Source organism: Sapajus apella, unplaced genomic scaffold (assembly GCF_009761245.1).
Source record: "Sapajus apella isolate SASKATOON/1434 unplaced genomic scaffold, GSC_monkey_1.0 scaffold44, whole genome shotgun sequence".
In the NCBI taxonomy this organism is placed as follows: Eukaryota; Metazoa; Chordata; class Mammalia; order Primates; family Cebidae; genus Sapajus; species Sapajus apella.
In genome coordinates, this window is record NW_022436984.1 from 10,908,167 (window position 1) to 10,932,962 (window position 24,796).

The following is a 24,796-nucleotide window of genomic DNA, read 5'->3' on the forward strand; positions in this document are numbered from 1 at the left end:
TTGGAGAGATTCTACTTTGGAGGAAATGGGGAAGGCTTTTAAAAGAAATGGATGTAAGAAAGAAATTTTGAAGAATGGGTAGCTTTGGGGGCAAGTTAAAAATATGCTGAAAAGTGAAAAAGGCAGGGAAATAGGAGCAGTGTGGGCAAATGTATGAAGTGGAAATATCATGTGTCCACGGAATGGCAGATAGCCTGGTATAGGAATGAGATTGGTATGGGGTGAGATTGGAGGGACCTTGAATGTCATTTTTAGGAGCTTGGATTTTATTGGTGTTGGAAGCCTTAATGTTTTAAGCAAGATCTGAAATCCAGCCTGGGCTACGTAGTTAGACCCCATCTCTACAAAATAAAAAAAAAAAACAGAAAAAACAAAAAAAAACTAGCCAGTGTTGTGGCACTCCTGCAGTCCCAACTACTCAGGAGATTGAGGTGAATGTAAGTTGATTGTGCCCAGGAGTTTGAGGCTGCAGGAGCCATGAATACACCACTGCACTTCAGCCTGGGCAACAGGGCAAGACCCTGTCTCTAAAAAGGGAAAGAGAGAGGAAAAAATGATCAAAATTGCATATTTAGGATGATTACAATGGCAAAAGAGTGTGTGTTGACTTTGAAGAACAAGACAAGGTTGCAAGTGGTGGAAACTGATGCTTTCAATAATGAAGAAATCAGTTTTAACAGAAATTAACACGTCTTTTGAAAGGCAGCTGTCAGCATACTTCCAATTGAATGTTTTGAGGACATCCGGCTTTTATATTGACATAAGCATGAACCCACCCCAGATCCCACGTGGAAGTTCTGAAGGTATACCTCAGGCTCAGCTGTGAGCCCAGGTAAGGTCATCAATAGCCAATTTTAAAATGCAGCTGATAACAACAGGAAAGACCAAGGGGAGGGGCTATGAGGAGTGAAGGCAGGAAGTACAGTGAGCTGAGAAAAACAGCTTAGTTTGTGTGGCAAACGGTAACAGGGTATAGAATGAATGATTATACAGCAAAATAAGAGGAGAAACTTCAAATTATTCTGTTATAATGTGTCCTTACAAACCTTGGATTCTTATTTTAAAAAATGTTAAATTATGTCAAGATTTGACTAAATCTGTATTGATTAAAAATCTAGCTTTTTGGAACAAATGTGTAATATTAGATTATTGTAAGTATTCTAAAAGGCTTCAAATAAGTGCATCATTTTGACATGGTGCATGAATTAATCTTACTGAAACAATCAGATGAGTTTTTGAAGTGTGCATGAGGATGCTTATTATTTACAATGGTGAAAAAATGGGCACAACAGAAAAATAAATATGTTATGATATATTCAAGCAATGGCATACTATGTAGCCTTTAAGATGATATGACTCTATGTTGACTTGGAAAGACATCCATGGCATGCTAAGTTTTAAAGAAAGGAGGTATCCAAACTTTGGATATAACATGTTCCCATTTTTGTGCTTTAAATATGTAAATATTCTTATATATAAACATCTGGAAGGCTACATAGCAAAGGCTAACAGTGGTTTGATCTAGGCTGTTTGACACAGGCTTCTCTATTTTCTTATTTCCCCCATTTTCTGAAAAAATTTTTTTTGCCACGAGGAAATAGAAATTCATTTAAAAAGTTTACTTCTGTTAAAAGAAATAAAATGATATAATTCTCTTGGAACGTCTTTAGAATAGAAAGAGTGTTTAATAAACATCTACATATTTATAAATACATATGTAGTGTACGTGTGTTTGGGTTTCTGTGGCTAAATATACATGTCTATGTAAAGGCTATATATGCATAGGAAACCTAGAAAATATACTTTTTTGATGTGGTCAAATTTTCTTTTGCAAAAAGATTAAGTGACTCTGTGTAATGGTGTATTTTTCCCCTTAGAAATTATAGTCCTTTCCAGGTGGGAAAAATCACTGCCTCAGCCCTGGATCTTTCAACCAAGCCTTGGAGAGTGGTTGCATAGCAACTACTGTTGACGTAAATGACCAGTCCTGGTTCTCTGGGGGATGATATTGACTTGCACAATAAAATGATGCATTCAGATACTTTTCCAGCTATAGTAGGATAAAAGAGCTAGGACCTTTTGGGAGCCATTTGAAAAAAGACTTGGTGAAATGGAAAGCATTCAGTTTGTTCTGTTAGAAATGATGGACTGAATACAGGACAGCTTTGAACAATGAAATTCAACGATGCAAACTCCTCAAGAAAGGAATCATTTTCCCTTCTTTTCATCAATGCTCGTACTAGGTACCAAGTGCTGTACTAGTTGCTAGGGATATAGTAATGATAATAAGCAGTCTCTACCATCTGGGAACTTATAGGACAGTAGGAAAAACACAAAAGCTAAGAATTCCAATACCTGATGCTAAGTGATCGAAGTATACAGGATGGTGTTATGGGACACAGAGAAAGACTATCCAATGCCACCTTGGGATTGTTCCATAAGCCTTTCTTGAGCAGTGACTGTGTGTTTTGGCATAGGGATACAAAGATGAATGAGGTTTGGCTCCTGGCCATAAGGATTTAAAACCTGACAGAAGAGACATATAAACAATTCAATCTAATACAATGTGGTAAATGCTCAGCTGGCAGAGGGATTAAAGTATGAGAGAACAGAGGTAGAGATTAATGAATGAATTAATGCCTACTTAATACTCTATTGTTTGCAAAACCCTTAAAACATATGTGATCTCATTTGATGTTTATGGACAGGTAGGATTTATCTCTATTGATGAAGAAACTCAGGCTCAAAGATGTTGTGATTTGTCTAAGGTTGGTGTCATAGTCTGCTTGAACTGTTGTAATAAAATACCACAGACTGGATACCTTAAGCAATACAAATGTATTTATTATTATTATTATTATTGTTATTATTTTACAGTTCTGGAGGCCAAAACTCCCAGATCAAGGTCCTGTAGAGTTGGTTCCAGGTAAGGGTTCTCTTCCTGGCTTGCAGATGACTACCTTCACAAGGTGTCCTCCCATGGTAGAGAAGGAGAGAGAGTGAACAAGCTCTCTAGTATCTCTTCTTATAGGGATACTAATACTATCTGACCAAGGCCCCACCTTTTTAAAAATCTTATTTAACTTTAATTACTTCCAGGGAGGCCCCATGTCTAAATACAGCCATGCTGACAGGTTAAGTCTTCAAAATAGGAATTTTGGGGGAACACAAACTCAATGCATAAGAGTTGGGCTATGAACTTAGGGGCTTCAGCCAACAAATTGTGTGTGTGTGTGTGTGTGTGTGTGCGCGCGCGCACACCCTTGTGTATTTCCTTCACCATATTAGATCTAAGAGGCATTTTTTTCCCAATGTTATGAATCTGTGACTTCCTCTTAACACTGAGGACATAAACAGGTCTGGCATTTGGGGTCTCTGGCTACTCTTCCTTTCCCAGCTTGTCTTGAGGACTTGCTGACATGCAGTCCTTTCCACAGTGCTTTCCTTGGGCTTATGTACAGTCCATCCATACCCATTTGGGGCTTGTCACTTGGGATCTTTAGTTTTGAGGACAAGGTGGGATAATAGTGGAGATCATGACCTGGAGGCTAGTTCTATTTAAAAAGAGTTGGATGCCTGGGGCAGGTCCCCATTGCCCTGTCCAGGATGAGACTGCAGCCTGCTCCAGGACCATTTAGAGGAGTAGGAAGGAGGTGGTGAAGGTAGCCCAGGTGGCAGCCAGGACTACAGGGCTGGGAAGGGAATTTTGCCCAACAGCAGCAGCTGCTATTCCATGTTGGGCTTCCTGTCTTCTTACCCTCCCAATCAAGGAGCACAGTTAATGTGTGGGGCTGGTGTGCCCCTTTCCTGGCTTCCTCCATCTATGCCTCACGTTCAAATTACTAGGGGGACATTTAAATATTATTAGTGCTCACCCCATCCTGAGAGATTCTGCTTTAACTGGAGTGGGACTTAGGGTCCCTATTTTTGGAAAGCTCCTTAAGTGATTTCAACATGTGGCCAAGGATGAAAATTGGACACATTCCCTCTGCCCCATTTTCGAGGGGGGTGGGGCAAATGCTGTGATTCCCAGGCTCCTACAGCCCCATCCAACTTGATTCTCTCAAGACCTGTGGGATAGAAGGTATCATTCCCTTGCATTTGGCCTGTGAGTTGGGAGGCTTTTGTGGGTAGGCAGGTTTAGGTAGAAAGAAAGGCCAGTCTTGGTATAAGGAAATCAGGAAGGAATGATATTGTGTTCTTGCTTTTTAGAGCAGACAGGATTTCATTCAGTTATTCATTGAACAGTATTTACTGAACAGCCCCTCCATGCCAGGTGCCATACCAGGGGATGGGTTAAGAGCTAGCCCTTGACACGTGACACCCTCTGGGGCTCAGCCTTAGTGATTCTTTGGAGAAGCGTGTGTTGTCAGAGCACTGTGGAACTGGAAAAGATACTGCCAGGCATGGTTTTCTTTGCCTACACGACTCAAATACTGAAAGAATGAAAGTAATTTATTCTTCCATTTAAAATGAAGCCTAGTCAGAATTTGTAATCTTGCTGAGATGTAAATTCACAAACCATAGCAAAAGATAATTATGGCAAATTGAAATTATAGCTTGATGACCAGGAAGAGAGAACACATCACGCTAGACTCACAAATTCTACTCTGGCAAAGCTGATGGCTCTGACACCCATGAAGTCCATCCATCTCTGCGCAGGGACATTCCGCTAAACCAAGCCAACTGATATCTCACATTCTGAAGATTTTTTGAATATTACTAAGGCATTTTCCATTGTTTTGTTTTAATTCAAGTGGGTTTTTATTTGAGACTTAGAGGTCATAAGTTTCATATCCTCAGGCTTGATTTGAACAGCCACGGCAGATAGTAAACAACGGTCTCATTTTCTTGTAACAATAGTTCATGACATTGTGGTAATAAGCTACGCTTAGCAGCTGAACATAACAAAAAAACGCATGGTCTTTGGAGTTGAACTGGCCCAAATATGAATCCTGGTTCTTTCATTTACTTTGTTGGGATCTAGGGCAAGTTACTTAAGCATTTTAAGCCTCTGTTTCTTCATTTTAAAAATGGGGATAGCAATGTGAAAGAGTATATGTATGCCTTGAGCAGTGGCTAGTACGTAACTGGTTTTTGATAAATATTCCTTTCTCCATGTGTAATGACATGACACATGGCACATCTCAGGACCCTGGTTTAAGGATAAGTGAAGCACACAAGAGGTCTTAGTTGAAATTTTGCATTGGAAAAGGAGATTTTATAATTTCCACCATGAATTATAAATATCTAAGGAAAAGAAATGGTGTGTTTCTTATGCTTGTAGATTGACTTTAATCCTGTACGCTTGTGAATAGTTGAATAGTAGGCAGACACAACGGCTTTATGTTAAAGTAACAAGACAAACAATAATACCTGTCAATAGAGCCTGCCTTCTGTGCCACACACTTTGTATCTTCTTATTATTTTTAAGGCAGAGTCTTGCTCTGTTGTCCAGGCTGGGGTGCAGTGGCATGTTCACAGCTCACTACAGTCCCAACCTCCTGGTCTCAAGCAATCCTCCCACCTCAGCCTCCTGAGTAGCTGGAACCACAGGCACGTGCCACCATGCCCAGCTGATTTATTTTTATTTTTGTAGATATTTGTCTACAAAAAATATTTCTCCCTTCAAAATATTTTGAAGAGAAGATGGGGGACTCACGATGATGCCCAGGCTGGTCTCAAATTCCTGGGCTCAAGTGATCCTTCTGCCTCAGCCTCCCAAAGTGCTATTTTATCCTCATAATAACTTTTATGAGAGGTGTTATCTGTATTTGCAAATAAATAAACTAAACAGTGGACAGGTTAATTGTCTTTCCCAAAGTCACACAAACAGTGGTAGAGGTGGGATTTTTAAGCTAAGGTTTGTCAGTACATCACTGGAGATGGTGGCTATCATATTAAGAATGTTATTTCTTAAGCTCAGTCATGAAATTAGCATTCCAGTACCAATATGCTGGACACTTGCTGAATAAATGAATACATAGAATCAGTGCCTGAAAGCAGGGAATGCTTAGTTATTTAGCACAATTATTTCTTAGATGAGGGCTTGAGCCAAGTGAATGCGGTAATGGCCCCTAATGAACCCAGGGCCCTTGGGTCAGTGGCATCTGCAATGCAATGATTACATGTTAATAATTTCAATTTGCATTGTAGTTCAGGAAATGGATAGACAATTCTTATTGCTTTGCCTTTGTTGGACATTTTGGTTGAGTACAATTTTTCCTTATTGCCTTCTCAATACTTTCCAGAATACTTTCTTATTTTGGTTTAACAGTGTTTGCAAGTGTATCCATTGAGTGATATGTATGGTTTTATGACATTGATATTCTAATGACACATAAGGGCTTCCAGATTTGTAGTAAGTCTAGAATTCATCTCCAGTGACTACACTGAGCAAAAACAGAATATGTACTTTGTAATGATAAAAACTTTTAGTAATGTTTCTCTAATTAGCTTAATGATTTCAACAACTGATCTTTAATATGCATGAGCTTAATTCCTGTCAAGAACAGAAATCTCAGATTCCTCTGAAGGTCTCCCTTCATACTTATCTTCAATAATTTAATAAATGTGTATGAGTCTATAGTTGCTCATGTTTTCTCCATTTATATGCATTTATCCAGGTCAACATGTGGTTAGAGTGATGACATGCAAAGGAAATTCAGTCCTCTTGACTCAGAGCCAGAGGCCTGAGTAATGTATAAACATTCCTGTGTCTGAGATTTGGGGGTTGAAGAAGGTCTCTGGACCTGTCCCCTCAAAATGTCAGGAGCTTACTGCATTTCCCAAAAGGATCATGCTTAGAAAATGTAGGCTTTGTTGATAAAAAATACATAGTGATCATTACTTTGACATTTGAAGTATCTGGCTCTTTTCAGATTAGGCAGATGATAGCAAAAGGTGATTGGTGGTGTTGAGGAAGGAGAGAGGGGCTGATGAATAGGGTATGAATAATAACCCTTTACTGAGGCAAGCAAACAGAGCCCAACAAACAATATATGCGAAAAAACTGTTAAAAACACAGTAACACAAAACCTCACAGGGCTCCACAGAAATACAACCCAAAACAAACTCCAGACCTCCTGGCTTAACATAATTCCAGAAAAGACCCAGTAAGGGTCTGAATAAAGTGTCCATGGCCAAGAGGAACTGACAGTCAGACTCCAGGGGTCCTCATATTTCTGGTTTCCCGTTAGATTTTGTCTCCCATCTCATGCAGTAGGATCTGGCAAGAGAGATACAAAAGACTCAGCAATTCAACGTTCAGAAAAGCTGGGGGAAGAAGCAAGGCCATGCCCCTCTGTTAGTAATCCTCTGTGCTTTAGACCACAGTGTGAGAATTCGGAGGCGTGGGGGCAAAAGGAGGCTGCAGCAGGAATCTTGGCCTGGGATTAGTTTGAGGGTGTTTTGCATAAAAGTATTTACTTTGGGAAGATAATATTAGCTCAATTATTTCCCATGGAAACTGGAAAATAAACTCCCACTTAACTAAACACACGCACATACTTCGTTTCTATTTGCACTCTTTTCCTGACTAGTGAGTGAGAAGGGTCTGTGTGCATGTGCGTATGTGTATGTGTGTCTGTGTGCATGTGTGTGTGTGTACATGAGTATGTATGCTTCTTTGTGGCCCTATTTTTGCTTTGATTTATCTTATTTCATTATTTCATGCTTGCTGCCTAGCAGACATGGATGGATGGATTTTGATCAGGGTAAAGGCAGTTTGCCCACTATCTGCCATGGCAGGACTTAAGCCTACCAGTCAGTAGGCCTTCCTGAAGTTCAGCTTGTCTTGTCAAAATGCTGATGCATCAAGATTGATGTGTTTTGAGTAGGAATTATTTTTCAAAGTCTTGTTTGGGCCAGCTCTGGTCTGGTGCCATATCTTACATAATGTGTATCATGAATCTTCACTGAGAAAGAAACAACAGGCCTGTGTTTCTGAAGTTTCCTTCTGCTTAGGTTTGCCCATATACTTTTGGTAAAATCCTTTTTCTAGAAGCCTCAGAGTGAGTCTAGGATCCAGAAGAGGAGTGTATCATGCTTGTGGGTTTAACAGTTAATCTGTCATCATCCCTTCCTGCCCTGTGAAAAAGCCAAGCTCTCTCACTGGGGATAATTTAATGCTACTCTTCTAGGATAACAGAGAGTTACTTAATGCATGTATTTAGTCAGTCTTTGAAGTAAAGGAAGTGTGTCGATTTCTGTTTAGGAGGAGTGTGGAGTGGAGTGGTTCTGTTCCTTCTCTTTTTTTTTTTTTTTGAGACGAAGTCTCACTCTGTTGCCCAGACTGGAGTGCAGTGGCACGATCTTGGCTCACTGCAACCTCTGCCTCCCATGTTCAGGCAATTCTCCTGCCTCAGCCTCCTGAGTAGCTGGGATTACAGGTGTGTGCCACCACTCCCAGCTAATTTTTGTATTTTCAGTAGAGATGAGGTTTCAGTATGTTGCTCAGGCTGGTCTTGAACTCCTGACCTCGTGATCCACCGCCTTGGCCTTCCAAAGTGCTGGGATTACAGGCACGAGCCATCGTGCCTGGCCCTGTTCCTCCTCTTTCACCTCTTCCTTCCCTTGATTTTGAGCACTGCATAAAGCATGGTATTATTGAGGATGTTGCTGGGGATGTTCCCTTTATTTTTTACTACATATCAAATCACCCCCTAGTTTTTGTAGGTTAGAAGTTTGTAAACCTGTGATGTGTGGTTCTGGAAGTGGGTGTCTCCTGCAGGAACATATAGGAGCTTGGGTCTGGCAGGACATTTCTCTCTCTCCATGTACCTTTCTCAGGGTGTCTATGTGATCTTTCTTCTTGGGATAATTTGGACTTCCTCACAACATGGTGGCTTCAGGGAGTTGGACTGTTACGTGATGAATCAGGGTTTCAGTGCTAGTGTCCAGTGAACTAGGGGAAAGCATCATCTTTCCCAACAGACTTGGAAATCATGTGGTTCTACTTCTGTTGCATTCTGTTGGTTCTAAGCAAGTCAGTGTACTCAGAAATAAGGAAAATGGATACAGATCCTACTTTTTGATGGGAGGAGTATCAAGGTAATATTGTAGAATAGCATTTGCCATCTTTGGGGAATACAATTTGTCATAGGAATAGCTCTATTCGAGAAAAAATGATTACAGTAAGGACAGTCCAACTGGAAATAATCCGTTTGGGAAGTTCTGTGATCTCAAAATGTTGCACTCCAGTTTGAATGGTAAAATATACATTGACCTTTCTGTGCAGTCATTTTTTTATACTTTAAAATGTTACATTGTGGCATACTTTACATTCAATAAATAGAACATATCTTAAATATACAGTTTAATAAACGTTGATAAATGTATGCACTTGTGTGACAACCACCCCAATCAAAACACAGAATGCTTCCATCACTCAAAAAATTCCCTTGTGCTCCTATGGAGTAAACCCTTGCTGTCCTTGGTCCCAGGCAACTTCTGGGTTGCTTTCCTTTACTATTGATCAGTTTTGCATATTCTAGATTTTCATGGAATCTTACAGCATATGCTCTTTTGTTAGCATAACAGTTTTGAGATTCATTCATTGCATTGTATGTATCTACATTATTTCCAAGTAATATGCCATAGAATAAATATACTGTAATTTATTTATCCATTCTCCAGCTGATAGACATTTGGGTTGTTTATTCTTTTGGGGTATTATGAATAAACCTGGTATGAATATTCACCAGTTACGAATAACTTATGTAGACATACCCTTTCATTTCTTTTGGATTAATAACTAGGAGTGGAATTGCTGGGCAGTATGGGAAGTTTATGTTGAACTTTATGAGAAATTATCATTCTGTTATCCAAAGTGGTTGTTCCATTTTACAGTCTCATCAGCAACATAAGAAAGTTTCCATAGCTTTACATCCACACTGTACTTGGGCATGTCAGTCTTCAATTTTAGATAATCCACTGTGTAGTGGTTTAAAGATACATTTTCCTGATAATCAGGATGTTGAGCAATTTTCATTCATTTATTAGACATGTATATATCTCTGTTTGTAAACTATCTGTTCAAATCTTCTGCCCATTAAGTATTTTAAAACATAATTTTTCCTGTTGGATTATAGTTATTGAAATAGTCTCAATACAAGACCTTCATTAGGTATGTGTGTTGTGTGTTTTTCCCAGTCTGTGGATTGCCTTTTTATTCTTTTATTGTGTCTTTGCACTAAAAGTCATTAATTTTGATAATGTTTTATTTATGCTTTTTAATTTTATGGTTTGTTCTTTATGTCTGTTCTATCTAAAAAAATCTTTCCTATTCCATAGACACAAAGATTTTCTTCCACATATTTTCTAGAAGTCTTATAGTTTTAGCTTTTATTTCTGTGATCAATTTTTGTTTATGGTATGTTTCTTCCACATATTTTTCTAGAAGTCTTATAGTTTTAGCTTCTATTTCTATGATCAATTTTTGTTTATAGTGTGAGGTAAGGACCAAAGTTTATTTGTTAAAATATAGGATGTGGTTTTTCAAGAACTGTGTTGAAAACACTGTCCTTTATTTATTGAAGTACCTTGGCATCTCTGTTAAAAATCAATCGACCATTGTGTAATTATATTTTTTGACTGCCTATTGTGTTCCATTTATTTATATGTCTATCCTTATGTAAATATTACACTGTCTCCATTTCTATAGCTTTATAGAAAGTCTCAAATTTCATTCTAAAACTGCTTTTACCATTCTTGGTTCTTTGCATTATATCACTATAAATTTCAAAAACACTCTGTCAATTTCTTTTAAAAAGCTTCTTGGGATTTTTATTAGAATTACATTGAATCTATAAATCACTTCAGGGAAATTTGTCTATTTAAAATGTTTAATCTTTTGATTCATGAACTTAGTATATCTCTTCATTTATTTAGGATTTTAAAAATTTATCTCATACACAGTTTTTGTTAGATTTATGCTTATTTTATGTTTTAATCCTATTGTAAATAACTTGTTTTATTTTTGTAATTATTCATTGTATTAGTATACAGAAGTAAAAATGGTTTCTATATTAATCTAATATCTTGCAACCTTGCTGTTGACATCTATTAGTTGTAATAGTTTTTATTATGGATTCCTTATGTACAATCATATCATCTTTGAATAAAGGAAGTTTTACTTCTTCCTTTCCAATCTGTATGCTTTTTATTTTCTTTTTCTTGCCTTATTGCACTGGTTAGGACCTCCAATACAACTTTGAAAGGAAGTGATAAGAGTATGCATTCTTGCCTTCTTTCTAATATTAGAGGGAAAACATTCAATATGATATTAAGTGTGATGTTAACTGTAGATTTTTTTTTTTTTTTGGTAGATGCCTTTTATTGGGTTGAGGAAATTCCATTTTACTCTTAGTTTGCCGAGGGATTTAAAAATAATTATGCCTGATTTTTGAATTGCTTTTTATGCATCTATTGGAATGGTTATAAAGTTTTTCTGCTTGATTCTACTGATATAGTCTGTTGCATTAATTACTCTCTAATGGCAAACCAGTTTGCATTCCTGAGACAACTCCCATTTGGTCATGATGTATTATCTTGTTGCAGTGTCTATCAATGGAGTGTCTCTCTTGAGGTTGGAGTAAAGATATTGGCTAGGACTGAAGTTATCTAAAGCCTTGTCTGGTTGAAAGTTTCTGCTTCCAGGAAACTTCCTGCTAAAAGTCATATAACTGTGTTTGGAAGTAGACCTTTCTTTACTGGCGAACCTGTTTTCTCAATGTGACAGCTAGATTTCCCCAGAGTGAGTGAGTGTGTGGGTACCTTGTGGCAGAGGGAGGAGAGAAGAGAAAAAGAGCAAGTGTTAGAGTGAGAAAGACTGAAAAAAAAACTTTTATAGTTCTGTTTTCTATTTCATTGACCTCTGCTCTTATAATTTTCTTCCTTCTATTCATTTAGTTCTCACTTTTGGTCCTCTTTTTTAGTTCCTTGAGTAGGAATATTAGAGCATTGATTTTTAAAATGTATTCTTTTTCATGTGAGCATTTAAAGCTTTGAATTTCTCTTTAAGCCTGCTGACACGAAAAAGAATACATTTTAAAAATCAATGCTCTATGCATTCTGATGTGCTGTGTATTTGTCATCAGTTACAATACATAAAAGTTTCTCTTGAAATTTCTTCTTTGGCTTATGGCTTATGGATTATTTGAAAGTGTTTTTAGTTAATTTCCAAAAAGTGAGGATCCTACAGTTATATTTTTGGTATTCATTTCTAATTTATTTTCATTGTGATAAGATAATATACTCTGTATAATTTTAATTTTAAAAATGTATTTCTATCTCTTTTATGACCCAGCATAGGTCTACCACAGTGAATGTTTTATTTGTACTTGAAAAGAATGTGTATTTGTCTATTTACAGGTAGTGTTTTAAAAATATCAATTAAGTCATGTTGCTTGATTGAGTTTTCCATGTCTTCTATATCCTTACTGATTTTTAAAAAATATACTTGTTTTATCAGTTACTGGCAGAGGAGTGTTGAAATCTTCATCTCCCCGTTGGCTTGTTTATTTTTCCCCTCTGTTTATCAGTCTTTCTTCATGTGTTTTGAAGTCCTATAATTGAATGGAAACACATTTAGTACTGTTATGTTGTCAAGAAGATTAATCCTTTTTATCAATGAGAGACTATATCTCTTTTTGTCTGTTAATCTTTCTTATCTTGATATCTGCTTTGTTCAAACTTTATATACTTTCCAACTTTTTTATGATTAGTGTCCAAATGGTATGTATTTTTCTTTCCTTTTACAACAATTATCTTCTCTGTTTCAAAATGTTTGACATACATTTCTCCTAGACAGTATGTATGGTCTTGCTTTTTGAAAATCTGACAGTCTCTGTGGGTGTTTTCTATTTTTTTTTGACAATTTCTGTTGTTCAAATTATAGTGCTTAGGCTGTGGTTAATGTAATATCAGTATGCTTAAATTTAAGTTTATCATCTTGCAACTGATTTTTTATTCATTCCATACTTGATTTTCTCAATTTTTCTTTTTCTGATTTACTTTGCATTGAGTATTTTAGCATTTTATTTTATTTCTAATATTGGCTAATCTTTATATTTTTAATTTGTGGTTATTATAGTGTTTAAAATATGTATCTTAAGTCATCAGAGTCTACCTTCAAGTAATACACTAGCACTTCATGTATAAGAACATTAAGATTATACACTTCCAATTCTCTTCTCTCATTCTTTGTGCTATTGTTGTCATACCTTTTGCTTATGCATATATTATAAATTTCATAATATATTGTTCTAATTTTTGTTTTAAGTCATAATTATGTTTTAAATAAGCTTAAAAATGAAAAATAATCCTCTTATATTTGCTCACGTACTTGCCATTTCTGGAGCTCTTTGTTACTGTTGAAGATCTGAGGTTTTATCTGTTGTTTTCCTTTAGCTTGAAGAACTTCCTTTTAAATTTATTGTAGTACAGGTCTGATAATCATACATTCTCTCAGCTTTGGTTGGTGTGAAAATGTCTCCATTTTGTTTTTATTTTTATTTATTTATTTATGTTGAGACAGAGTCTCACTCTGTTGCCCAGGCTGGAGTGCAATGGCATGATCTCAGCTCACTGCAACCTCTGCCTCCTGGGTTCAAGTGATTCTCCTGCCTCAGCCTCTCAAGTAGCTGGGCCTACAGGCGCGCGCCACCACACCCAGATAATTTTTTGTATTTTTAGTAAAGACAGGGATTCAATGTGGTAGCCAGGATGGTCTTGATTTTCTGACCTTGTGATCCACCCACCTCAGCCTCCCAAAGTGCTGGGATTACAGGCTTGAGCCACTGCACCTGGCCTGTTTTTATTTTTTATTTTTTTTAGTTTTTTAATTTTTTTTTTTTTTCTCCAAAGAGTATCCGTGGCTTTAATCTGATTCTCAAAAGGATCCTATGATCCAAGAAAGTTTAAGAACCATTAAAACAGTAATTTATTCCTAAGCTATTTCACTGCCATCAATCCATTTCTTACAAAACTGAAGGGAAAACACATATTTGAATCACTTCTTCCAAAGCTTTAGTAAGTGACCTGTTCAAATAAGCAATTACATAAAACAAAAAAACCAAATTTCCAACCTAAAATTCAGACAGGAGAGTCAACATGATGGTTAAGGCCTATTTCATATTCAAACTTCAATCTATGAAAGAGTAGAGGGGGAAGGTTCTCTTCTTTCAAATTAAATACTATAAAAACAATTTAAAAAATGTAGTCATAAAATGCAGCCTGTTTTTATTTTTAACAATATGTTTGATGAATATAAAAGTCTAGGTTTACTTTTTGTTCCCTTTTGGAACTTTAAAACATGCTATTCAGTTGTCTTTTGGCTTACTTCATTTCTAATATGAAGTCATTGGTTTCCTTATCTTTTTTTTTTTTTTTTTTTTTTTTTTTTGACTCTGGCTACCTTTTCTCTCTATTTCTAGTTTTCAGCAATTTTAATATGGTGTGCGCTAATGTGTTTTTCTTTGTGGCTATGCTATGCGAACTGTATTCATATTCTTGGATCTGTAGGTTTATGCTTTTTATAAAAATTTGAAAAATGTAGCAATTATTTCATTTCTATTCCTATGTCTTCATGTTCATCAATCTTCTCTTTTCCAGTGTATATGCTGCTATTGATCTCAGTCAAAAAATTTTCACTTCAGATAGTATGCTTTTTAGCTCCATAAGTTTCATTTGGTTCTCTTTTATATTTTCAATTTCTCTATTTCTTTTAAATCTTTGAATATATGTATAATATCACTTTAGAAGTCTTTGTCTATGAATTGTCATCTGTGTCATTTCTGTGTATGTTTCTATTGACTGATCTTTCCCTCCTGGCTACCAGTCTCATTTTACTGCTTCTTATCAGGGTTACTCTTTTTTTGATAGGATACTGGACATTGTAAATATCACTTTATTGAGTGGACATTGGAATCTTCTTTTACAGATATTTGGATTTTATTTTGGCAGATAGTTTAGCTACTTTTAGACCAACTTGATTCTTTTGAGGTTTGTTTTAAGCACAGGTCTGCAGGAGCCTCAGTCTAGGCTTAATACTTCTGGGGTCTTTTCTGAATGCCCTGCTTGTTCCATAAGATTTCTGCACCACAATTGGTTAGAACTTGGATGACTCCCAAGCTTGTATGAGTTATGGGAATTGTTCAGCTTATAGCTCCTTGTTAGTTCTTTCACTGATAGTTATTTTTTGCCTGGTTTCGTGGTGTCTTACCACATATGTGCAGAACAGGGTATGTTCTGAAGACTCAAGGGACCACCTATGCAGCTTTCTGAAACTCTTTCTCTGTGTGATTTTCTTCCCTTTGGAACTCTGCCTTGCAAATTCAAGCTGCCCCAGCCTCTTCTAACTCCAACATTGTCTCTTTAACTCCATGAGATTTATGTGGGTCCCACTTTTCTTTCTATCTATCTATCTATCTATCTATCTATCTATCTATCTATCTATCTATCTGTATTTTGAGACAGAGTCTTGCTCTGTTGCCTAGGATGGAGTGCAGTGGCACAATTTTGGCTCACCATAACCTCTGCCTCCTGGGTTCACGCAATTCTCCTGTCTCAGCCTCCCAAGTAGGTGGAACTACAGGCGTGCATCACCATGCCCAGCTAATTTTTATATTTTTAGTAGAAATGGGGTGTCACCATATTGGCCAGACTGGTCTCGAACTCCTGACCTTAGGTGGCCCACCTGCCTCTGCCTCCCAAAGTACTGGGATTAGAGGCATGAGCCACTGCGCCTGGCTGGATTCCACTTTTATATGCTCTAGTCTTCAGGTAGAAAGCTGGGATGGTTTTAGGGCTTACCTTGTTTGTTTTCTTTCTTTTGGGGATGAAGTCCCATGCAGTCTGCAGCTTATGTTTAAAAAGAGTTGTTACATAAGTCTTTTTCCTTTTGGAAAAATAGTTTATAGTGGGCAAGTTAGTCTAGTACCAGTTATTGTATCATATACAATAAGGAGAAATTATAAAATCACATTTTAATCAAAGTGGAACAATATTTTTTTCATTATTCTTTGTAGGCATATATAATTTTATCTGATGAGTGGTTAACTGAAAAAAAGAAATCCCTTTAGTACAATACTGAGAAATTAAGAATTTCCAATGAGAGAACTAGACTCTTAGAGTTGAGTTAATTTGATGTGTCTTTTAACCATTGGACAGGGCTCCAAAATGATCTGGGAGAGAACTTGGCTGTAGTCTCTCTTAACAAATATCAAAGTATCCTTTATTTTCTCACTCACTCTGCTTTTGTCTACAGAAAGTGAATTCAAAACAGCTGTGGAGGAGACACATCAGGTCAGAAGGGATTTGCTGCTCTGAACTGCCAGTTACACTGCACAAAAATATGTCACATACCTTTTTGTAGAGCCACTAGTGCGGCATACAAAGAAAGGGTTCTTATTGGTATCTTGGCTGCCATTGTGGTTTTATGTTCTCATGGCTTGGAAGCCATGACTTAGAAAAAGCCATGGTACCTGGCTGACAAACCAGCTGACATGAATGTGCTAACCATTTTCTGGCAGGTGGCCTGGTCTGCTAGCTGGCTTCTGAGAAATGATACACATAGAGGCCTCACAGACAGATCGCCACTATCTCCAGCCTCTGAAAGTTCTGGAATCTGAATCTGGAATGAGTTTATTGCTCTCTATTTTCACTGGAAATAGACCAAAGAAACTGCCAAAGACTCTTTCTGTGTCAAATGTCAATGTGACTGTGTTTGTTAAGGTGTTGGATTCTTCAAATGGGTGAGCCTAGGAAGAGTTAAATCTCTCTCTCTCTCTCTCATCTATCTACCTATCTAAATATATATGCTGTAGCTCTCTATATAATATTCCTAGTTTATACATTGTTTTAAGATATAGATAAAACTAATGCAGGCTAGTTTCTCAATCTCTCATCTGTAATAAAAAATAACATTAACTTGTACTGCATAGGATAGGAAAATACAATGAATTTATGCGTGTTAATAACTTAATACCTAGCACATAGTGCCTTAGCTCAATACATTTTTACTACTGTTATTATTGTCTCATATTATAGATGGAAGGTAGTGCTTCTTGGTTACTCCAAGACTTATTCTGTAGAATATACTAGAGCTTGGCTCCTCTGTGGCCCTGTTTCAGCTTTTTGGTGATGTTTATCTATATCCTCTTTTTAACATTTGCTTTAGAAAACACATTTCCCTTCTCTTTCCCCTCCCCTCCCCTCTTCTCCCCTCCCCTCTTCTTCTCTTTTTTCCCTTCCCTCCCCTTCCCTTCCCTCTCCTCTCCTCCCCTGCCCTCTTACCTTGCCTCTTCCCTTTTCTCTTATCTTCCCTCTTCCCTTCCTTTCCCTTCCCTCTTCCCTTCCTTTCCCTTCTCTCTTCCCTTCCTTTTCCTCTTCCCCCTTCCCTCTTCCCCCTTCCCCCTTCTCCCCCTTCCCTCTCTCCGCTTCTCTTCCTCTCTTTCACTTCCTTCCCTTCTTTCTTTCTTCTTTTAATGGGTATAGTATTTATAATAAGAATAGTCCTATTAGACAGACTATAAATAATGATATTTGTAGATTTATTTGGTTATGACTTTGGCTTTGAATTTACTTCAGTGTTCAGCATTATCTGCCAAAACTAAGAAGAGAACTGAGGTAAGAAAATTAAATTGTGATAATTCACAGATGTTGTGTGAAGAAGCATTTGGAGGCATGGTTCTCCTGTCTAAGGCTTGGATTTTGGTGTGGCAGACAAGAATGTAATTTTAAAGTATTAACATAGCAGTACAGTTCACAATTGCAAAAATGTGGAACCGGCCCAAATGCCCATCAATCAACAAGTGGATAAAGAAACTGTGGTATGTATATGATGGGATACTACTCAGCCATAAAAAGGAATGAATTAATGACATTTGCAGCAACCTGGAGGAGATTGGAGACCATTATTCTAAGTGAAGTAACTCAGGAATAGAAAATCAAACATCACATGTTCTCATTCACAAGTGGGAGCTAAACTATGAGGATGCAAAAGCATAAGAATGACACAATGGACTTTGGGGACTCGGGGATAGTGTGGAAAGGGACTGAGGGATAAAAGACTACAAATAGGGCTCAATGTATACTGCTTGGATGATGCGTGCATCAAAATCTCACAAATCACTACTAAAAAACCTACTCATGTAACTAAATACCCCCTGTTCCCAAATAACCTATGCAAATAAAAAATTTTTAAAAGTAATGAGTGTACTTATAAAATGTTAAAAGGTATAGAAGCCACCAGGCCTATTTTAAACAGAAAGACACTGAGAAACATACCACTATCTGTGTTGATAGCTTGCCTATTGACTCTCATCCCCAAGCCCACAATTGTATACTCTGCTCTGTGGTGCTAGATTTAGAACTCTGCCAATTGCATATCCCATACTGTTTTGCCAGATGACTTCCTTTTGGGTTCTGTTAATTTCTGTCACTGGGAGAAGACTGGAAGGTAGGAGCTTATTTCCTATTTCTTGTTGGTCTTGTCAGTGAAAGTTTACTCTTGTCTTTGTTTTCTTTTACCATTGCCAGAACTAGCTTCATCTTACCTCTCCAGGGATATAGTTGGGAGCCAGGTGTTCATTCTTTCTCAGAGATCTGAGCCCCAGCTCAATGGGGCGGCTCCTCTGAGACTCTGAGATTCTATCAGCAGCTGGGAAGTACAGTACTATCTCCTCAGAGGGCTAAGCCCTAGTTTAATGGATTGCCCTCTTTTGAGGTTCCAGGTTTTGATAATCCCAAACACTTCTCTTTTATTCACCTAGTCCTAAGGGTTGTAGATTCTTATCTCTGGGTTATTTTAATGCTTTCCATTTGTTCTTTCATATTTCCAACAACTGTAAAAACAATTTCCTAAACAGTAGTCTTCCCTTATCCATGGTTTCTCTTTCTGTGGTTTCAGTTATCCATGGTCAGCTGTGGCCTGAAAATGTTAAATGGAAATTCCAGAAATAAACAACTCTTACTTTTTAAATTGTGCACCATTCTCAGTAGTGTGATAAAATGTGTGCCATCCCTCTGGGTCTCGCTGTGGTCTTCCCAGTACAGGAATCATCCCTTTGTCCAGCATATCCACACTGGAGATGCTATCTCCCTGTTAGCCACTTAGTAGCCGTCTTGGTTTTAGATTGAAAAAACATAGTATACATAGGGTTCAATCCTATTTTCTGTTTAAGGTCTCCACTGGGGGCCTTGGAACATATGCCACATGGATAAGGGGAGATTACTGTATTAAATTCTTTTTATTTAAATATTTGGTATAATCCTTTCGCTTCCCTTCCCTTCCCTTCCCTTTTCCTTCCCTTTTCCTTCCCCTTCCATTCCCTTTTCCCTTCCCTCCCCTTCTTCTCTTCCTCTTTCCTTCTCTTCTTTATTTCTTCTTTCAAATGGATAGATTTTTTCTAATAAGAATAGTCCTATTGGACAGACTATACATGATGATATTTATGGATTGATTTGGTTATGACTTTGGCTTTGAATGCAGCCCTGAGCTCCTTTCCAAAGGATACTCTTAGTTCATGGTATGCAGTAGATAATAATTAAACTATCAACTATTGTCACTTAGGATAAAGTTTCTATTAAGTTTCCTGATAAAGTACATTTCTTGGGGCACCAAATGGCAACTGTGCTTGACTCTTATGTAGCAATATTGGCTGCAAGGACTGTTGCATGAGATGGTTTTTTTCTGTCTGCACTGGAGGAATAGTAAAAAGAAAAAAACAAGTTTAGGCTTTTAAATTCTCAGCTAAAGTGTCAGTCAGAAAGCCAGAGAACTTCTACGATTACTCTATAAAAGACCATTATATTTCCCGTTGCTGTGGAACAACCATCACTGAAAGCCAAACTCCAGATTTATGTGGATTGCAAAATTAGAATCTAAATTGAAATAACAGACTCACCAAATTCTTATATGTAAGTTGGAGAACTGATTGGGAAGAAGTGGGACCTTGATATTTGAAATAAGGGTGTTCTGAATGGACTCAGAAAAAGCCAACAATTTTGAATTTTGCAAGCATCCCTAAACTTCCTTGCTAGTCGAACAAGCTCCTTCTTCCATGTCCGAGGATATCTCTTCCCTGGTTGAAAACTCTTAATCTCATCTTATCCTATTGTCTTGTGAGAGTGTTTTATTCTCCCACTCCCATCAAGACCCATTCTTCATTGCCTCAAGACTTGTACATCAAGTCAGATCTCCTCAGGTACAGGAAAGAGTTAGCATAGACTTCCAGAGAGCTGCATGATTTAGTTAACAGCAAACATCTGGGGAGTATGGAGCATTGTGAGAATAAATTCTAAGTATATTAGACCAAGGAGAACAGAATATAATATGAAGTCAGCCTGAATTTATTGACATGAGTACACTTACCAGAGATTCTGGATTTAATGTGTCAGCATAACTAGCTGGAGGTGGCCTGACAGTGTGGTTAGTTGACTGAAACTTGGGCTAAATGATGGCCTATATTCCATGAGGCAGAGATGTCACAACTTCTATGGCATAATGTAGAGTATGAGTCAGCAAATTATGGTCCATGGGTCAAGTCTGTGGGCTAAGAACAGTTTTCATAATTTAAAGAAGAAGATGAGAGAAGGAGGAGGAGGGAAAAGAGGAGGAGAAAGGGAAGACAGAAAGTCCATTGGTCCACAAAGCCTAAAATATATACTCTCTGGACATTTGCAGAAAAAGTTTGAGGACGCTTGACATAGACAAAGAAATCCAAAGGTTTGGGGGTGGGTATAAATAATGGAATAGATTTATCCTGTGCAAGCTCTCATTTTTTGTATATCTTCCAAGTGTGTTCACAGCCATGGCTCAGGCTCATGCGGGCTCAGGGCAAGCATCACGAGGGAGAAGTGTCTCTTCTCCTGCCTCACTGTTTGCACTGAAGGGAGAATAATGACATGCAGAGAGTCCTCCTTGTCTGTACCTCTGTTACCCTCTGGTATCCCCTGGGAGATAGAGGACATGGGATGTTAAAAACAAAACAAAACAATGAGGTTTTGAGTAAGCACACATCATCTGTTGGTTTTTTCTTCCTTTAATTAAGGTGGTTTCCTGAGAAGCTAAGGGGAGAGAAGACTTAGACGTTACTAGGATTCATTCTCCAAGACACTGTAGTCAGGCGGAGGTAAAGTCCTTGTGCATAGCTTCGCATACCTCCTTAGTCAATACTGTGGCAGATAAAGTGATTGTTGATTAGATGTTTAGTTTTTATGATTACCTTTTTGGAGAGAAATTATTTTTTGGAGGAGAAATTGTGTTCCTTTTCCAGCTTACCTTTTCCAACTTGTGTACTTTTAAAAAGCAATGTTTGCAGTTTCTGCCACTCCAATTTCAATGATAGAATTTATTTTATAATGTGTATGAACTGGCAGCTTCTCAGAAAAAAGCATTGTTTTGGGAATGAAGTCATCTGTTTGGAGAGCAAAGCCTCAAGTATCATGGAAGGGGCGGGAACCCAGTGCCCTCTGCCTGCTCAACCCTTTGGCACACAGAGCCCTTGTCAAAACCTGTTTCCAGAGGAACTGAATTCTCTCTTGAAATTACTTGGCAGTTGACAAGCTCTTCTCCCTGAGGGTCTGGAGTAACTCCTTTCAAGGGTCTTATTTTAAGGCAGCTTGTCCCTGATGGAGACTAAGATCATTGCCAGCTGAAGAATTTACCAATACTCTCAAGTTGGCTCACCTGACACATTTTTATAGTAAAGATCAAGTTGTGTGTTTGTGATTTGGGTTCTATTTGATGTCTTCATCATCTTAGAAATATGTATGTCCTAAAGTCAAAACAATAGCTGGCTTTTTGGGTTATTTGCAGGATAATATTGTATCTGGAAACACAATGTTGGCAGCCTTTGGGAGGTATTCCTCACATGGATTTTCCCAAATTGTGTAACTATGTGTGGAGTAAATAGCCATTCAGTATTATAGACTCTGTTTTCTGACAGTGGCACAGTGGGGCTGGGGAAAGGAGAAGACTGGGCCTTCCTTTGACTTTGTAAGTCTTTGCTTTAAAAAATCATTTAAAAAAACACAATAAAAGCTTAATTTAAAAACGGATGTCCAGGATGAATTGCTAGGTCAAAACTAACAAAAGTGGAATTTAATATAAGTGTAAAAATCCTGTGATTAAGTTAAAAAAATCAGCTTCCTAAATAACTACCAGGTGGGGAAGCTCTTGATTTTATAGTCACAGTGAATCTTTTTCTACTAAGGGAGGCCAACTTGCATGACTTCTTCAGCCAGCCCCCAAGAACAGCCTCTCCTGGGCCATGTGCAAACAAAGAATAATTTAAATCTCATTAGAGAAAAAAAGATTAAACAGAACTCTTCATTGTTGAATGGTATCCATTAATTAAGGGCAAAAGAGTAAAAGCATTTTAACTATACAGCTGAACTAACAAAATTTGATATTTAGGCTATTAAAACCTAAAATCCAGGTCAATCATTGAAAATAAAATTGGACACATACAGAAAGTAAAAACATAACTGAGAAAATACAAACGGATACACAGAGAAAAGGAGAAGGCATTGGGGCCCATGGACAATCTTTCTGAGCTAAGTATATTGGGGAAACGTAGGTCTCTTGATTAAACCCAGGTTGTTTTTGGCATTTCTGGGGGATGAAAGAGGGGAATGGGTTCCATTAAGTTACGTGATGGTGGCTGCAGCCAATCAAAAGTAGGACCCATTAGAAAGGCCCTGCTTAGCTCATCTAGAACGGGCTTTTCACATGCCGTGGTGCATTACACTTTCAAGGCACCTTCACTTTCATGATCTCTTTTGCTCCTCCTGTCTTACAGAGGTGATCACTGGAGGACTGAGAGCAAAAATTGCTTCAAGTTCCCAGAGCCAATTAGCAGCAGGGCTAGGTCCGGTCCCCTTGGCCCCTGTTTTTTTTTTTTTTTTTTTTTTTTTTTGATTACCTCTCTTAGAAGATTGCCTCTTACAAAAGGTTATTACCTTATCTAGGAAACATTAACCGTCATTCCTACCTTGAATTAAAATTGGTTGGGGAGTTGGGGTGGGGGGTGAGGATAAGAGTTAAGCACCTGCCTCCCAGGCTCTCCTCCCTGGGGTAGCCTGAGCCACTTCTTGTCTTCCGGGTCCCAGATTCTTATTTCCTTTTAGTGGCGTCTACAGATGAACTGGGAGTTGGCAATATCAACTGGTGCCTTGGGGTTGATGACGCTTGGTTGCCTCTTCTTGAACCAGTAGAGCCTGGGGTAACCTTTATATGATGTAATGGGATTCACAGGCACTACACTCAGTGCAAATGCCTTTGTCTTTCGAGAGAGCAGAAATTCTGGTGGGTACTGAATTGGAGAAATCTCTGCTGTTTTATCTCCTTCCAGTTCTTTCCTCTTACGTTGTCCTCCTTTCCCCATCAATGTTCACATTTCTGACTTATCTAGAATATTTTGTCTTTGTATATGTGGAGCATTGGCTCAATTATGAGCAGACATACTTTTCAGATGAGTTTGGGAATTGTCAGCCACGTAACCGCATCGCTGGTCTTATATGGATTCCCATGATGTCATTTCTGGGTCCTGTGGGGGTAAATCTCAACCTGTCCAACCAGTCCTCCTGGTTTGCAGGCTCATTTACTTCATTACTCACTTCAACACCCTTTTGCACTCATCTCTCCCCACTTTGGCCATATGTCATTCCATATCTCTGTGTTTCAGAAACTTAATTGCAAACTGAAATTCACGGATCGAGTTTATTCAGTTTTATTATTACAATACTGAAAAGTATTTATTAAGCACTTAATTGTGCATGGTGATATATAAAGGGGCTGACTTAATGATGTGAAAATAATAATAATCCCTTATATTTTATTACAGCTAATGCTATTATGCCCATTATCTCCTTTAGTATATCAACTCCAGCTATTTGTGTCTTATAGATTTGTCTAAGGAGGTGTGGGATACTCTTGGCACACCCAGAACACTGCTTGCCAGTAAGTCTGATCCCTAAGTCTTATGGCCAAAAGGGCTGTGCAAAGGACCTCAAGGATCAATTTTAAGCCTTTTAGCATTTCTTTGCCTCTGATTATTAGTTCAAATATGCATCATAGGGAATCAGATTGGAGGGCAGGGGCAATAGACATCCCTCTCCCCCAAAGTTTAGGACCTTGAGAAGGTGAATTGGAGGCAGGAGAAAAAGTGTGGCCTTATTAAAGTTGTTGTTTAATATCCCAGGGTTGGGTTCTGTGTCAAGTAGCCTCCAATTAGACTCTTGCTGAACTCAAAAAGGGTTTCATTCACTAAAACTCTTTAGTGAGATGTTAATAATTATGACACACAAAAGGGATCCATGTCAAAAGAATTTAGAAAATGAGTCTTTCTCAACACACGTTAGCATATTGAAGACTTGGAGAAACCCTTCAGCAAAGGAAACATTTTAAACCATCCTTAACTTACAGTTTCCTAAAAGCATTGCATCCTGGAACCATTTGCTGGTGCAGCACCTGTGAGCATCTGTGTATCCCAAGTTCTGGGAAGTGCTGAATTTGACTAAGTTTTGTAAGGAGGGGATGTAATAACAAAAGAAACACACAGTCTTAGGGGTGTCTAAGGAGGAAATGAAGCAGTCAGAAGAAGGCAGAGGGACTCAAGTGTAGGTGGTGGCTGAGGCCCTGGCCCGTGTTTTTGCCATGGGGAGGCATCTACTGTCCTGAGGTCTCCAGCCCTGGCCATCTCACTGTGCATTGCCTTTGAGGAAGGATGGATTGTTCTTTCTCCTGTCAAAACACATGATCCATTTAGAGAGAAAGTTAGAAGTTTCTAGG

At 38.0% G+C, this 24,796-nt stretch overlaps 1 long non-coding RNA gene across 1 annotated transcript; it reads left to right on the top strand.

Moving 5' to 3' along the window:
* Nucleotides 1-464: 464 nt before the first annotated feature.
* LOC116524177 lies at nt 465-22,939 on the top strand. The gene is made up of 3 exons (XR_004257210.1): nt 465-832; nt 2,878-2,926; nt 21,054-22,939. It is a non-coding gene; the product is annotated as an uncharacterized LOC116524177 (long non-coding RNA).
* Nucleotides 22,940-24,796: the final 1,857 nt, after the last annotated feature.